Consider the following 17,798-nt stretch of genomic DNA (forward strand, 5'->3'; position numbering starts at 1 on the left):
AGAACAAGTTCTCATTTACAATTGCGACCTGGCCAAGATTTACATTTTACATTTAAGTCATTTAGCAGACGCTCTTATCCAGAGCGACTTACAAATTGGTGCATTCACCTTATGACATCCAGTGGAACAGCCACTTTACAATAGTGCATCTAAATCTTTTAAGGGGGGTGAGAAGGATTACTTTATCCTATCCTAGGTATTCCTTAAAGAGGTGGGGTTTCAGGTGTCTCCGGAAGGTGGTGATTGACTCCGCTGTCCTGGCGTCGTGAGGGAGTGTGTTCCACCATTGGGGAGCCAGAGCAGCGAACAGTTTTGACTGGGCTGAGCGGGAACTGTACTTCCTCAGTGGTAGGGAGGCGAGCAGGCCAGAGGTGGATGAACGCAGTGCCCTTGTTTGGGTGTAGGGCCTGATCAGAGCCTGGAGGTACTGAGGTGCCGTTCCCCTCACAGCTCCGTAGGCAAGCACCATGGTCTTGTAGCGGATGCGAGCTTCAACTGGAAGCCAGTGGAGAGCGGAGGAGCGGGGTGACGTGAGAGAACTTGGGAAGGTTGAACACCAGACGGGCTGCGGTGTTCTGGATGAGTTGTAGGGGTTTAATGGCACAGGCAGGGAGCCCAGCCAACAGCGAGTTGCAGTAATCCAGACGGGAGATGACAAGTGCCTGGATTAGGACCTGCGCCGCTTCCTGTGTGAGGCAGGGTCGTACTCTGCGGATGTTGTAGAGCATGAACCTACAGGAACGGGCCACCGCCTTGATGTTAGTTGAGAACGACAGGGTGTTGTCCAGGATCACGCCAAGGTTCTTAGCGCTCTGGGAGGAGGACACAATGGAGTTGTCAACCGTGATGGCGAGATCATGGAACGGGCAGTCCTTCCCCGGGAGGAAGAGCAGCTCCGTCTTGCCGAGGTTCAGCTTGAGGTGGTGATCCGTCATCCACACTGATATGTCTGCCAGACATGCAGAGATGCGATTCACCACCTGGTCATCAGAAGGAGGAAAGGAGAAGATTAATTGTGTGTCGTCTGCATAGCAATGATAGGAGAGACCATGTGAGGTTATGACAGAGCCAAGTGACTTGGTGTATAGCGAGAATAGGAGAGGGCCTAGAACAGAGCCCTGGGGGACACCAGTGGTGAGAGCACGTGGTGAGGAGACAGATTCTCGCCACGCCACCTGGTAGGAGCGACCTGTCAGGTAGGACGCAATCCAAGCGTGGGCCGCGCCGGAGATGCCCAACTCGGAGAGGGTGGAGAGGAGGATCTGATGGTTCACAGTATCGAAGGCAGCCGATAGGTCTAGAAGGATGAGAGCAGAGGAGAGAGAGTTAGCTTTAGCGGTGCGGAGCGCCTCCGTGATACAGAGAAGAGCAGTCTCAGTTGAATGACTAGTCTTGAAACCTGACTGATTTGGATCAAGAAGGTCATTCTGAGAGAGATAGCGGGAGAGCTGGCCAAGGACGGCACGTTCAAGATAAAGCAAAGCAGTTCGTCACACACAACAACACAGAGTTACACATGGAGTAAAATAAACATACAAGCAATAATACAGTAGAAAAATAAGTCTACATACAATGTGAGCAAATGAGGTGAGATAAGGGAGGTAAATGCAAAAAAAAGGCCATGGTGGCAAAGTAAATACAATATAGCAAGTAAAACATTGGAATGGTAGATTTGCAGTGGAAGAATGTGCAAAGTAGAAATAGAAATAATGGGGTGCAAAGGAGCAAAATAAATAAATAAAGACAGTAGGGGAAGAGGTAGCTGTTTGGGATCAATTATAGATGGGCTATGTACAGGTGCAGTAAGCTGTGAGCTGCTCTGACAGCTGGTGCTTAAAGCTAGTGATGGAGATAAGTGTTTCCAGTTTCAGAGATTTTTGTAGTTCGTTCCAGTCATTGGCAGCAGAGAACTGGAAGGAGAGACGGCCAAAGGAAGAATTGGTTTTGGGGGTGACCAGAGAGATATACCTGTTGGAGCACGTGCTACAGGTGGATGTTGCTACGGTGACCAGTGAGCTGAGATAAGGGGGACTTTACCTAGCAGGGTCTTGTAGATGACCTGGAGCCAGTGAGTTTGGCGACGAGTATGAAGCAAGGACCAGCTCTCGAGAGCGTACAGGTCACAGTGGTGGGTAGTATATGTGACTTTGGTGACAAACGGATGGCACTGTGATAGACTGCATCCAATTTTTTGAGTAGGGTATTGGAGGCTATTTTGTAAACGACATCGCCGAAGTCGAGGATCGGTAGGATGGTCAGTTTTACAAGGGTATGTTTGGCAGCATGAGTGAAGGATGCTTTGTTGCGAAATAGGAAGCCAATTCTAGATTTAACTTTGGATTGGAGATGTTTGATATGAGTCTAGAAGGAGAGTTTACAGTCTAACCAGACACCTAGGTATTTGTAGTTGTCCACATATTCTAAATCAGAACCGTCCAGAGTTGTGATGTTGGACGGGCGGGCAGGTGCAGGCAGCGATCAGTTGAAGACCATGTATTTAGTTTTACTTGTATTTAAGAGCAATTGGAGACCACGGAAGGAGAGTTGTATGGCATTGAAGCTCGTCTGGGGGGTTGTTAACACAGTGTCCAAAGAAGGGCCAGAAGTATACAGAATGGTGTCATCTGCGTAGAGGTGGATCAGAGACTCACCAGCAGCAAGAGCGACATCATTGATGTATACAGAGAAGAGAGTTGGTCCAAGAATTGAACCCTGTGGCACCCCCATAGAGACTGCCAGAGGCCCGGACAACAGGCCCTCCGATCTGACACACTGAACTCTATCAGAGAAGTAGTTGGTGAACCAGGCGAGGGAATCATTTGAGAAACCAAGGCTATCGAGTCTGCCGATGAGGATGGGGTGATTGACAGAGTCGAAAGCCTTGGCCAGGTCAATGAATACGGCTGCACAATATTGTTTCTTATCGATGGCGGTTAAGCTATCGTTTAGGACCTTGAGCGTGGCTGTGGTGCACCCATGACCAGCTCTGAAATTAGATTGCATAGCGGAGAAGGTATGGTGGGATTCGAAATGGTCGGTAATCTGTTTGTTGACTTGGCTTTCGAAGACCTTAGAAAGGCAGGGTAGAATAGATAGGTCTGTAGCAATTTGGGTCAAGAGTGTCCCCCCCTTTGAAGAGGGGGATGACCGCGGCAGCTTTCCAATATTTGGGAACCTCAGACGACAAGAAAGAGAGGTTGAACAGGCTAGTAATAGGGGTTGCAACAATTTCGGCAGATAATTTTAGAAAGAGAGGGTCCAGATTGTCTAGCCCAGCTGATTTGTAGGGATCCAGATTTTGCAGCCCTTTCAGAACATCAGCTGACTGGATTTGGGTGAAGGAGAAATGGAGAAGGCTTGGGCGAGTTGCTGTGGGTGGTGCAGTGCTGTTGACCGGGGTAGGGGTAGCCAGGTGGAAAGCTTGGCCAGCCGTAGAAAAATGCTTATTGAAATGTTCAATTATAGTGGATTTATCGGTGGTGACAGTGTTTCCTATCCTCAGTGCAGTGTGCAGCTGGGTGGAGGTATTCTTATTCTCTATTCTCCATTACAGTGTCCCAGAACTTTTTTGAGTTTGTGTTGCAGGAAGCAAATTTCTGCTTGAAAAAGCTACCCTTGGCTTTTCTAACTGCCTGTGTATATTAGTTTCTAATGAGTGTGCATAGAGACAGTGCAAAAGGCTGGTCATGGCTCACATCAACACAATTATCCCAGAAACCCTAGACCCACTCCAATTTGCATACTGCCCCAAAATATCCACAGATGATGCAATCTCTATTAAACTCAATACTTTTCATTGACTACAGCTCAGCATTCAACACCATAGTGCCCTCAAAGCTCATCAATAAGCTACGGACCCTGGGACTAAACACCTCCCTCTGCAACTGTATCCTGGACTTCCTGACGAGCCGCCCCCAGGTGGTAAGGGTAGGTAACAACACATCCGCCACGCTGATCCTCAGGGGCCCCTCAGGGGTGCGTGCTCAGTCCCCTCCTGTACTCCCTGTTCACTCATGACTGCATGGCCAGGCACGACTTCAACATCATCATTAAGTTTCCAGATGAGACAACAGTGGTAGGCCTGATCACCGAAAACGACAAGACAACCTATAGGGAGGAGGTCAGAGACCTGGCCGTGTGGTGCCAGGACAACAACCTCTCCCTCAATGTGATCGAGACAAAGGAGATGATTGTGGACTATAGGAAAATGAGGACCGAGCGCGCTCCCATTCTCATCGACGGGGCTACAGTGGAGCAGGTTGAGAGCTTCAAGTTCCTTGGTGTCCACATCACCAACAAACTATCATGGTCCACCAAGACAGTTGTGAAGAGCACGACAAAACCTATTCCCCCTCAGGAGACTGAAAAGATTTGGCATGGGTCCTCAGATCCTCAAAAGGTTCTATGGCTGCACCATCGAGAGCATCCTGACTGTTTGCATCACTGCCTGGTATGGCAACTGCTCGGCCTCTGACCGCAGGGCACTACAGAGGGTAGTGCGAACAGCTCAGTACATCACTGGGGCCAAGCTTCCTGCCATCCAGGATCTCTATACCAGGCGGTGTCAGAGGAAGGCCCTAAAAATTGTCAAAGACTCCAGCCACCAAAGTCATAGACAGTTCTCTCTGCTACCGCAAAGCAAGCAGTACCGGAGAGCCAAGTCTAGGTCCAAAAGGCTTCTAAACAGCTTCTATCCAAGCCATATAACTCCTGAACACCTAATCAAATGGCTACCCAGACTATTTGCACTGCCCCTCCCCCTCTTTTACACCGCTGCTACGCTGTTGTTATCATCTATGCATAACCACTTTAATAACTCTACCTACATGTACATATTACCTCAACTAACCGCTGCCCCCGAACATTGACTCTGTACCGGTACCCCCCTGTATATAGTCTCGCTATTGTTATTTTACTGCTGCTATTTAATTGTTACTTTTATTTATTTTTCTTATCTATATTTCTTTAAACTGCATTGTTGGTTAGGGGCTCGTGAGTAAGCATTTCACTGTAAGGTCTACACTTGTTGTATTTGGCGCATGTGACTAATACCATTTGATTTGATATTCTCACAAGCAGTGTGCGGGTTCCTTCTTTTTTCCTCGTCTTATTCAACTGTTACCATGCACCTGCAAAAAAGATAGCTCAGATGTGCGAGTGCCTTTTGAATTTTGAAATTAAGTATATACTAAGGACTCATGCATGTTTTTTACATTTGTTTTTATTTAACCTTTATTTAACTAATGCATGTGCGTGTATCTATCTTTATGTGAGCAGTAGGGGGCATGATTGCACCCCCCAAAAAATCCTGCCTGCAACCTGGTTTCCATCCGCTGAGATTTATATATACACAATTTATACACTAGATGTCTGACAGGGGGCGCTGTTTTGAAGCCACCCCGCCATCATCGTGGCACTCCCGCGCCATCATCGTCGTGGCACTCCCCCGCCATCATCGTGGCACTCCCCCGACATCATCGTCGTGGCACTCCCGAGCCATCATCGTCGTGGCACTCCCGAGCCATCATCGTCGTGGCACTCCCGAGCCATCATCGTGGCACTCCCGACATCATCATCGTCATCGTGGCACTCCCGCGCCATCATCGTCGTGGCACTCCCCAGCCATCATCGTCGTGGCACTCCCGAGCCATCATCGTGGCACTCCCCCGCCATCATCGTGGCACTCCCCCCGACATCATCGTGGCACTCCCCACCCCCCATCATCGTGGCACTCCCCCACCATTGTAAAAACCTATTTTGAAAGCTATAGAAAGGAATTTACTAAAGTTTACATTTGATATCGCCACATTTATATTAGACACCTTTATGCATACTTTAAGTTATATTATGTGTGCTAAAAATTAAAAAGTTTTAAAAAATTAAAACATTTTCCTGAAAGTATAATTTTTGGAAAGCACTAATGTTTCTGTCCACACTACAACAACAAAAAATACTTAACTACATGTAATTTATTCCTTGAAACATTTAAAATGAAATACTATAGAATTCCATTCATTCTTATGGAGGACTGCTTCCAAGCCTCTCCATGGCCAAAATATTGCTTCAGCTATACAGGGTTATATATACACATCATTGAGTGGCAAGGAGTGAAATGTTAGCTAAAGACTAGGGGGACATTGAATATATGATTAAATTCCAATGATTTAAAGGTGGGGTGGCAGAGTAATTTTGATTATGTCATGTCTATTATGCCACCAAAAAGCACTTTAAAATGAAAAGTGATTAAAAAAAAAACAATTCAATGACCGAGCTGACACCATTGAAAAGAGCTGGATACATCATGACGCCACACCCTCTTCCACATAGTTGTAGTAGAAAGGCAACAAGTACATTTTGCGCACAGACAAAGAGCACAGTGGTTTGGTAAGAGCCTCTGTTTCAGTGGTCCCATACATAAGTATACATTACAAACAATGAGCACAATGAAGAGTCAAATAGAGGCATTCAAAACAATCTGTAAACAAATGTATGGAAGCATTTAAAAATATCTTACTAAGAACACAACCAAACTGACAAATCCCAATGGATTCGAAAATACATTTCACTTGTCATTTTGAGTTTCCTTTGCATTAGTTCCCGTGGTCCTTTAGAAGAGTTTCGGCAGCTGTCTAAGTCTACTCAGGTTCAAGAAATTTCCCATCGACCCCTCTGGTTGTGGACACTCCCTTTGTATTTCACCTAAAGATGGCAGCCGTTTTGCACAATTCTCCTTGTCCGAATGTTGTTTGGCGCCGCGTGCCAAAAGCTGCATTTTAGGACAAGTGCCTGAGGAGCTGGCTTTGAGTCTGCGTGTTGCCCCTGCGGGTGGACAGGTTTGGAATGTGGGAACTCATTGGTGATGTTTTTCAGAACCAAACCTTGGCGCTCCCTCTCTATACCTCTCTGTACGGTATATCCCATCTCCAACTGCTTCCCCCTCGGCCCTGCCGTCCTCCTCACTCCTACTCCCTTCCTCTATAAGCCCGTACCTTCTCATGTACTTGCTGGGGGCGAAGGACATGTTGTTGGGAGACAGGATACAACCGAGTTCCACAGTGCTCTTCTCCGCTCCAGGCTTCTCCGAGAGAGGTGTGCAGGGGCTGAACCTAGGGAGGGCCCTAGTGCCAGGGAGGGCTGTTGCCCCCTCCCACAGAAAGTCTAGAGAGCTGCTGGTTGCTGAGGTACCGGAGGGCGATGGCGTTGGCCTCCAGACTGAGGTCCACGCTGCCACTGGGGCTCCGCATGCTGGTTCCCGTGGACTCCAGGAAGGTCAGTCTGCTGATGACTGCCTCTGGGTTGATGCCGGCCAGGTACTGGGGAGAAGTTAACAGGAACACCTTCTGCATAAGTAATGTAACCTATATAATTACTCTTTAAGATGTGCTGTAGTGCATGCCAATTGAAGCATTTATTTTTCAAGTAGTTTTGGGATTTACATGAGAGAGAGAGAATAAGACTATTAGCAACAGTAATAGCATCTATGATCTACATACTGTAGGTACAAAGAAGCTGAAGTAAACATGACAATTCGATGCTCATACCTGGCACTCTCCATTGAGCTGCGTGTGACCTTGCCCCCCGAGTCGGCAGAGTCTACATCCACATGGACCCCTAGCTGCTGCAGCTGGCACAGTGTGGCGTGGAGCACCTGATCCTTCCCTCCTGGCGGCTGCTCTCTGGGCTCCGGCCTACAGGAGCAGAGGGGAACAGGGCTAGGGTACGACTGCTGGGACTGACAGAGGGACAAGGTGTGTTTCTCCTGCCGTGGGTATGAGGTCCGCCTGTCCTGTTCCGCCTCATCTTCGCCCTCCTCGTTCACTGTACCCTGGAGACGGCTGTTCACTTGGCCCTGTGGAGGAAATAAGAACTGAATTCATTGATAAGCGCTTTTCATACATTTAGTGGAAAGTGACAAATAGTCAGGGATCAGGAGGGAGGTTGGTCACATAACACGTTGTATATTAACCATTTCACTGCAATACTGGATTCTGTTGAAGCCTACCCAGAAATAAGTATACCAGGATAAAAGCTGGGGCAAATACATCACCACATGGGCCGTGCCAACTTTTTGTTTCCTTTCCTTTCCTAGTTTTTCTCCATACATGGAGCAAATGAAGTACCTATAAAAATATATATATATTTTAAAAAAACAGCTTCTATGTCAAGGCCATCAGATTGTTAAAATAGCCACCACCTACAGACTTGATATCATTGTCCACTTTAATAAATGGAACACTTTAATGCCACTTTATGAATGTTTACATATCTTGCATTCATCATCTCATTATGTATATAAGGTATACTGTATCCTTCACTATGTATTGCATCTTAGCCGCTGTCACTCCTCATCCATATATTTTATATACTTATATATTCTTATCCCATTTCCTTTACTAGATTGTGTGTATGAGGTTGTTGTGGAATTTGTTAGATATTACCTGTTAGATACTGCTGCACTGTTGGATCTAGAAGCATAAGCATTTCACTACACACACACAATAACATTGTTATTGTTTAAACAGCAGATTACCCCTTTCCGAGTTCTAGGTGGCCAACTACAACATTACTTTCTTGCATGCACCCTTCCAGTCAATTCAAAATAAGGGTGGATCAGCCACCCTTTGGTGGAATGCAGCCAACCGTTCTCTTACCTCTGGTGCATTGACTGGTTGAAGGGTGTGCCTTTCACATGTCCCTCACTACACCCACTCTAGTCTTCCGTGCCATTCATGTGCCTGATGTGGGTGAGGCTGGCACTGCCAGAACTCTGACCAGAGGAGGACCTGCTACCATCGGTGGCGCCAGTCCCCTGTCCGTGTGCCACTCTGGCTGTTGGCGCTCGTCCTCATCGCAAGCGGGGGCATCGATGGGGTTTCCCCAGAACAAACTGGCACCTACACATAAAGGAGAGATGCATTGAGTAGTTGAGTAGCTAAATGTCTAGTCAGTTAGCAGTCATTCGAATCAAGAGTGACTTCACATTAGCAGGCATTCTAATTAAGAGTGACTTGCAGAGAGAGTGCAGTTTATAGTTCTATGCAGCAATCCTTTCCCCATATAGTCAGGGAAATACTCTCAAATGAACCACGTGTGAGATCGCTGAAACCAGTGATGAGTCCAGTACCTGTTCCTACAGCGATGCTGACAATCCTGCTAGTGTGTTTTCCTGGGGAGATCTGTGTCTGCATGGCTGCCTGCTCAGTGGATGGAGAGGAGCTGCTCCCCCCTTTCCCCTGAGATGCCAGTAGCTTCTGGATCTGAAATAATTGGTACATCAGGATTGGAAAGTCCAATGGTAAGAAAGGTTGAAAAGTCGTTCTCTAAAGCTGCAAGATTGGTACAGTGTCAACCACAAACGACACCGTAGAGAGCCTGACCTGTGCCTGCAGTAAGTTGAGCTGCCGGACTTGGTCCACCAGGATTCTGTAGGTGTCAGAGGGCAGGAGGCCCATGGGCCCATCCAGGGTGGGAGAGACTTTGTCGACTGGGCCTGGCAACACTGGTTCTGACAGACAGGGGTCAGCCGCTCCAAGCAGGGCCCATGGGCGGTGAAATGGTGTAAGTGTGGGCCCCATGGGGTGGCACAATGAGCTGTGGTGAGGGTGTGTTTGGTGGGAAGGGGAAATGTGAGAGGTGGGGGGGTTACCATCGAAGTTGGAACAGAAGTGTCTATCTGGTCTGTTGTGGGTGCATGAAGTTCCCTGCCAGTAGTTGGGGTTGTACAAGGGGGTAACATGGTCATGTGGGTGGAAAGAGCAGCATCCACAAGGCTGGTTCATGTTGTGGGTGCTGTGGAAGTGTTTGAGATGGACAGCGGGCTGTTGGTGAGTGGGCATGGGGGCTGAGGGGTAACCGGGGCTCTGGTGTGGAGGGGCTCTGACGGGGGAGGCCCACTTGTGAGAGAGGGGACCTGGTGCTTGGTGGAACTGCCTGGCCTGGTGGACTGATCCGTTAGGAGAGGAGCTTGTCTTTGGAGGAGAGGAGGAAGAAAAGTCTTCCCGAACTGTGGTGGGGCTGATGTCCTGCCAGGGAAAGGGGGCCGGAGTGGTGGTGGCTGCTGCCCAGGGGTGAATAGGAATCCTCTGCTGCCCTTACCCAGAGTGTCCATGGCAGGTGTCAGGGGCCTTCTGATGGGTGGGGGGCCACTGAGTGTGGTGGGCCCCTGGTCTGGGTGTCTGGTTGCCCCAGGTTGGAGCTGGTGGGAGGGGGGGGCAACTGCCTCTGGGCTGCAGAGCTGAGGGGGGGCCCATGGTCTTTCCATCAAGGAAGCTGCCGTCCATCACCATGGAGAGCTCCGGCACAGGACGGTGGACCCGCTTGGTCTGAAACAATATGGAGTATGTCTTTTTGAACAGAGTTCATATCAACAAATAGGTCAAATCAAATAAAATTTTATTTGTCACATACACATGGTTAGAAGATGTTAATGCGAGTGTAGCGAAATGCTTGTGCTTCTAGTTCCGACAATGCAGTAATAACCAACAAGTAATCTAACTAACAATTCCAAAACTACTGTCTTATACACAGTGTAAGGGGATAAAGAATATGTACATAAAGATATATGAATGAGTGATGGTACAGAGCAGCATAGGCAAGATACAGTAGATGGTATCGAGTACAGTATATACATATGAGATGAGTATGTAAACAAAGTGGCATAGTTAGTGGCTAGTGATACATGTATTACATAAGGATGCAGTCGATGATATAGAGTACAGTATATACGTATGCATATGAGATATAATGTTACATACCCTACATTATTCAAGGTAGCATTGTTTAAAGTGGCTAGTGATATATTTACATCATTTCCCATCAATTCACATTATTAAAGTGGCTGGAGTTGAGTCAGTGTCAGTGTGTTGGCAGCAGCCACTCAATGTTAGTGGTGGTGGTGGCTGTTTATCACCGCCTGGTTTTTCAGTCTCTCGGTCCCAGCTTTGATGCACCTGTACTGACCTCGCCTTCTGGATGATAGCGGGGTGAACAGGCAGTGGCTCGGGTGGTTGATGTCCTTGATGATCTTTATGGCCTTCCTGTAACATCAGGTGGTGTAGGTGTCCTGGAGGGCAGGTAGTTTGCCCCCGGTGATGCGTTGTGTAGACCTCACTACCCTCTGGAGAGCCTTACGGTTGTGGGCGGAGCAGTTGCCGTACCAGACGGTGATACAGCCCGCCAGGATGCTCTCAATTGTGCATCTGTAGAAGTTTGTGAGTGCTTTTGGTGACAAGCCAAATTTCTTCAGCCTCCTGAGGTTGAAGAGGCGCTGCTGCGCCTTCTTCACGATGCTGTCTGTGTGAGTGGACCAATTCAGTTTGTCTGTGATGTGTATGCCGAGGAACTTAAAACTTGCTACCCTCTCCACTACTGTTCCATCGATGTGGATAGGGGGTGTTCCCTCTGCTGTTTCCTGAAGTCCACAATCATCTCCTTAGTTTTGTTGACGTTGAGTGTGAGGTTATTTTCCTGACACCACACTCCGAGGGCCCTCACCTCCTCCCTGTAGGCCGTCTCGTCGTTGTTGGTAATCAAGCCTACAACTGTTGTGTCGTCCGCAAACTTGATGATTGAGTTGGAGGCGAGCATGGCCACGCAGTCGTGGGTGAACAGGGAGTACAGGAGAGGGCTCAGAACGCACCCTTGTGGGGCCCCAGTGTTGAGGATCAGCGGGGTGGAGATGTTGCCTACCCTCACCACCTGGGGGCGGCCCGTCAGGAAGTCCAGTACCCAGTTGCACAGGGCGGGGTCAAGACCCAGGGTCTCGAGCTTGATGACGAGCTTGGAGGGTACTATGGTGTTGAATGCCGAGCTGTAGTCGATGAACAGCATTCTCACATAGGTATTCCTCTTGTCCAGATGGGTTAGGGCAGTGTGCAGTGTGGTTGAGATAGCATCGTCTGTGGACCTATTTGGGCGGTAAGCAAATTGGAGTGGGTCTAGGGTGTCAGGTAGGGTGGAGGTGATATGGTCCTTGACTAGTCTCTCAAAGCACTTCATGATGATGGAAGTGAGTGCTACGGGGCGGTAGTCGTTTAGCTCAGTTACCTTAGCTTTCTTGGGAACAGGAACAATGGTGGCCCTCTTGAAGCATGTGGGAACAGCAGACTGGTATAGGGATTGATTGAATATGTCTGTAAACACACCGGCCAGCTGGTCTGCGCATGCTCTGAGGGCGCGGCTGGGGATGCCGTCTGGGCCTGCAGCCTTGCGAGGGTTAACACGTTTAAATGTCTTACTCACCTCGGCTGCAGTGAAGGAGAGACCGCATGTTTTCGTTGCAGGCCGTGTCAGTGGCACTGTATTGTCCTCAAAGCGGGCAAAAAAGTTATTTAGTCTGCCTGGGAGCAAGACATCCTGGTCCGTGACTGGGCTGGAGGTGATACGAGTCAAAAGAGAGAGACAGAGAGAGACAGAACTGACCTGGTGGGGGTTTGGGGAGGGCCTGGGGGAGAGGTCATCGTCCTCTACTCCAGAGTCATGGTCGTTGATAGACAGTCTGTTCTGAGGAGATGCTGCCACTACCGCAGGGCTGACGGAGAAAAGCCAGACAGGCACTGTCGAGCCCACTGTCTTGATAAAGCCTTTTGTCATCCGTCTACCTCACTGAACTCCTATGAAGTCATACAATTCTGTAAGAGTATCTTTCTCATGAGTTCAGTTAGTATTCAAAAACATTTCTGACTAATGATTCTTGTGATCCAAACAGCCACTACTCAGAGTGAAATGGCCCTATTCACCTTGACCACCTGTCCACTGCACTAGACTAAGTAAAACCATGTTAATACAGAAGTTTGAAAGAAGAGCTTGTGTATGTATACCTTGTGAAGGAGGCACGGGACACCAGTTCCCTGAAGAACTCAGCCTCTGTGTTGTGGCTCTCAGGACTGAGGTCAAACTGCAGAGTATGGCCCTCAGACTCCTCCACATTCTGTACAGACAAGGATCAAAAGATAAGTGTCATATATTCACATGGATTTACCACCATATCTGTTGTAATAGTGGGTAAAGGGCACTAGAGGCTTTTCATACTACTGAGCCGAGCCAAACTGTACTGAGATGGTTAACACATCCAACATAGATAGTTGTTGGAGGGGACAACCTGAAAGGAAAATGTTCAGGAATACCTGTGCCTACCTTGTAGAGGGTGAGTGACTCGGTGCTAATGAGCAGTTGGAAGGTCATGTCCTGCTGCTGACCCATGCAGGGCTGGACCTGGTAGAACGCTGGCTCCCTGTGGGTCAGCGGGTACAACACCACCAGGAACGCACCACCCTCTGACGTTACCCTGCAACACAGCAATGACAAACCAGGGGTATGTTCAATATCAGGCAAATGTTGTGGAACACAGAACGATACAAAAAGTCAGACACAGAGCTGCCTAAACACAAATCCAGACTACCCGAACAGCAAACACACCACGTCTCCTGTTACAATTATTTTGGTGCTTTTCCCAAACATTAACCCACCACCTTTATAAGATGCCTAGAATATGCAGTTTCTATACTAATGCGTTATTTCCTTACTGATTTGTCCTTACCTTATGTTTATAAAAAGTGTTTTTGAACATGTGACAATATCAACAACACATACAGCATTGGAGCCAGGCCAACTGGGACATGAGAGTCGGTGTGAACAGATCCCCACTCACTTGTCCTGGAGAGAGGAGCTGAACAGGTACCTCAAACACCACACCTGGGGGTTGGAGATGTGGTAGACCCCACTCAGCAATCTGCTACAGATAAACGGTAACCACATCAAACTGTACACTCCTGCATTGGCTCACACACACACAAACAGCTTGACTAAATGAACACAATAAGGACAAATCCTTTGTGGTTCAGATTATCTCTAATGAATGGAGGGGGATTTACACACATCCAAAATAATAACAAGCTGGATGAAAAATATGTCAATAAAGTAGATGGTGGACATACTCACAGTGCCACCAGTGGTAGAGTGTAGGCCTTTGGGTCAGACTCCAGTATTAGGAGCAGTTTCCTGCTTTGATCCATTGTCAGAAAGCTGAACAGAAAAGAGAAGAAGTGAAACGGGGGCATCCATTTTCTGATAATACTGCAATAAGCTCTTAAAGTCTGCTCAAAGTCAAGTATTCTAACCTTAACGCACCCCATTATTGGCCTATGTCCTTACTCCCTTTTGTGGCTAGCGCTGCTGCGTAGCGGCTGGGTGAGGCTGGTCGGCCCACTCAGGTTCCTGGCCAAGGCTGTGGGGGTGATGAGCACGGGCCGAATGGGCACAGCGTCCAGTGTGTTACCGGGGGTGACAGCGGCCCAGCGCAGGCAGAAGCCCAGGCTGTGTTTGCTGGGAGCAGCCACGGTGTGCTTGTAGGACCAGCAGCTTGGACAGGTCCAGGGACTCCCAGGTGCTGCAGCATCTGAACAGGTAGGGAGGGAGGGGTGAGAAGTTGTGCAAAAGTGACATTTGTGGTGAAAATGTAAAAAAATATATTAAAAAAATATCATAATTCTGCTTTACTTCAGTAAATGAAACACAAAGTGTTTCATTTAAGAGGGGATGGGGGCTGCTTATTTTCTCCCAAAAATACCTCAGGAAATTAGATAGGGCAAAAAGCTCTGTTTAGAATTAGCAAGCCCAAAAAAATGCTTTGACAATAGGCAGTTCAGTGATTAGCAACACCTGTTGCTGACAGGTTGCAGTAACTGCCAAGCCTGGGGTGGAGGGAGTATGCTGCTTTTGTTACCCGGGCAACAGAAGAGGTGGGTTACTTCGATAGGCAGTTAGAGGGTGGGTTGCAGTTTGGATTCATGTAAATTCCAGTATGGATAACAGCATTGTGTAAGAATATATTGTATAGTTATTGCCATTAAGCCTACATAACTTAACAAGCATTAATTTTATTCAAATATAACAAAGGACATTTACTTTAAGTGAAGACATTTACACATTAATGTTACCTTGAAAGAGATGTGGAAGTCTTCTGCAGAGTGAACCATGGTGTCTGTGGCAGCGACCCCCTGGGTTCTAAATACGCACAGCACCAGGATGTCTCCGGGCATCAGGGCAGTGGGGACCTTTTCAGAGGAGCCAGGTTGCTCCCGGCCCAGGTCAAACCGGTTCAAAGTCACACCCTCTTCATCTTGAAAGAAGAGTGGAGAGAGAGAAGGGAGTTCACATTAATCAAGGGAAGGGACAGGGGGAATTTTCTAAATAAAAGCACTTAAGCTAAGAGTTGTCTTTTGAAAGCAATCTGTAACATATGTACCTAATCCATCATTATCATAATTATTTTCCATCTACAAATAGAGTGAGAAGTTCTCTTAAACTATGAATATTTCTGTGATAATGCCTATGGTAATCTCACCAGAATACACAGCAATTAGTCCCCAACAAGTAACAGCTGAACTGGGGCTTGTTATTCCCTCGGGAATGCCGGTGAGCCAAACGAAGAACTCTCCACCAGAAGTAGTCTGGGATTTCTGTTCAATAGAAACGTTTTTTAAGCACAATACAGCACATGATCTAATTACAATCACAGGGTGCATTTCAAAAGAATGTGGCTCCCTTGTCTCCTTTCGTTCAACTGAACTGATTTGAGAGAATTAAGCAGCTTACACTGGCCAAGTATTTCAAATCAGTACAGACCAAGGGAAGGAGATGAGAAAGCCACCGTGGCCTACTGAGATGCATCCTAAGGGAAGGGAAGGTGATGGCAGCAAGAGCGTTCTCTGATGACCTGTGGTATGGTTAACATCATCAAATACTAGTGTCAGACAAACTTAGTGGGAACTGTTAGTTATAGTTATTGTATTAAAATGATTAAAAAAAACAATTACACATGTACCAGAGTTATATATATATATATATATATAAACCCCTGGTACAAGTGTAATATATATAAATAAAAGGAAGAACGCAAGTACATACCTTGTCATTTTCAGATTCTCTGGTTTGTAAACATTGGCCAGGACGTAAGATGACTGTCCTTTCAAATTCACTTGAATACTCATTTCTGTGGTGTGGACGGGAACGTGAAGTGGTTCCGTCAACAACTAGCTAACTTTTACATCTAATTCGCCAAAATATGTGTGCATGCCACAAGATGCAAATGTGCAAGTAATTCACTTACACTAAAAGACAGACTAGATGGCAAGGTGACGTTAGATACTTCACGTAAACTAGTTAGAAGACGTTGGCCATCTGGAAAGCCTAGAAAATGGCATAGCTAGCGAATCATTTCGGTTTGCGTGCAACCCAGTCGTATTGGCTGGCTGAAATGTTGTGAGAACTGTAATGTTACTCGAGCAGTGGTTTCAAGACTTCCTCCGCAATATCAGAGCGGCCATATTCGCGGTAAATCCAAGATGTATCAATCTAGTTTCGCTAATATTTAACTTAAATTGATAGCAACAAAAAAACGAAAGTCGTATGTAGTAATGAATCACTTTCCACGTTGTTAAACACAAACGGTCCTTGTGATAAATCGAATGTAAATTGATTGTGGCGCTGTTTCTATGTTCCAATGGCTGACCAAAAAGTCCAGCCAATAGAAGGCTCCGTTTCATGGCTGCTGACCTATCAGAGGAGCTGAAAATATTACTCGCTCAACCCTATATGCTCAATCAATAATTATTTCAACCCATATTTGCAAACATTCTTGCAATTTACAACATTGTAGACACGAGTCAGGTTGTGGTTGCAAAGAATATGAAATGGCTTTGACGCTACGCTAGTATGTTACGTATTGCAAAGGAAAACTGCGTTTTGATACTGATAACCATTTGAATTAAATCACAAATAGCACAAGGGGGCGCCATTTTACCAGATATACACTAATAAATACTCGCATTTGCCATAATTACGTAGTTATAATCTGTATTGACAGAAGCAAGCACATCTAGCAAACGGAATAAGTACGCCACAAGTCTACATCAATAAAAATGTCAAACCTAATCTTTCACAGGTTACTTTTAATTTCTAGATATTACAAGTCATAGAAGGGCTATTCCAACATGATGATATGCCATTTCAGAAAAGAGCAACATAATATTGACCAAATTTAGCCTACCACTGTATTGGTAGTAAATAATAATCCACTCCCCTGTGCACCCAAACATCAACTGGGATCAGCAATAGGCTGTGATGTGACATCACCACACATTTGACTGAGTATAGCTCGATAAGGGGTGAAATGTGCTTATTTCCTGTATACCCAGGTCTTATTCACTCATGCTGGCTGAGGGCACTGTGTCCCAGATTGCAATGATTACAACAGCCTATGGCTCACCGTCATGGATTTATTTTTCCCAAATCCATTTAATATCAGAGGACATTACCAAACCAATTGTTCATATGCAGAGAGAGACGGTGTGACAGGAAGGAGTTTGTGAGAAATGCTACTTATTTTTTATAATCTTTCTTTAACTAGGCAAGTCAGTTAAGAACAAATTCTTATTTACATTGACAGCCTAGGAATAGAGGGTTAACTGCCTTGTTCAGGGGTAGAACAACAGATTTTTACCTTGCCAGCTCAGGGATTTGATCTAGCAACCTTTCGGTTACTGGCCCAACACTCTAACCACTGGCTACCTGCCGCCCCAAGATGATTGACATACCCCATTCTGTTTTGAACCAGGATCTTATCTGGGAAAACAGTGCACTGAAGAAATGCAGAGGTAACGTTTTTCACATGATTAACTGATTACTGTACATTGACACATACTTTGTTTTATAATATTCATTTGATGTTGCACTTCAATTTGATAACTACACTACATGACCAAAAGTATGTAGACACCTGCTCGTCAAATATCTCATTA

General features: G+C 46.6%; 1 pseudogene; it reads right to left on the reverse strand.

The window, feature by feature from the left end:
- Nucleotides 1–5,951: 5,951 nt before the first annotated feature.
- Nucleotides 5,952–15,989, reverse strand: LOC118400672 (SCL-interrupting locus protein homolog; annotated as a pseudogene).
- Between the last annotated feature and the right edge of the window lie 1,809 nt (nucleotides 15,990–17,798).

The sequence above is a fragment of the Oncorhynchus keta genome, chromosome 22 (genome assembly GCF_023373465.1).
Source record: "Oncorhynchus keta strain PuntledgeMale-10-30-2019 chromosome 22, Oket_V2, whole genome shotgun sequence".
Taxonomy (NCBI): Eukaryota; Metazoa; Chordata; class Actinopteri; order Salmoniformes; family Salmonidae; genus Oncorhynchus; species Oncorhynchus keta.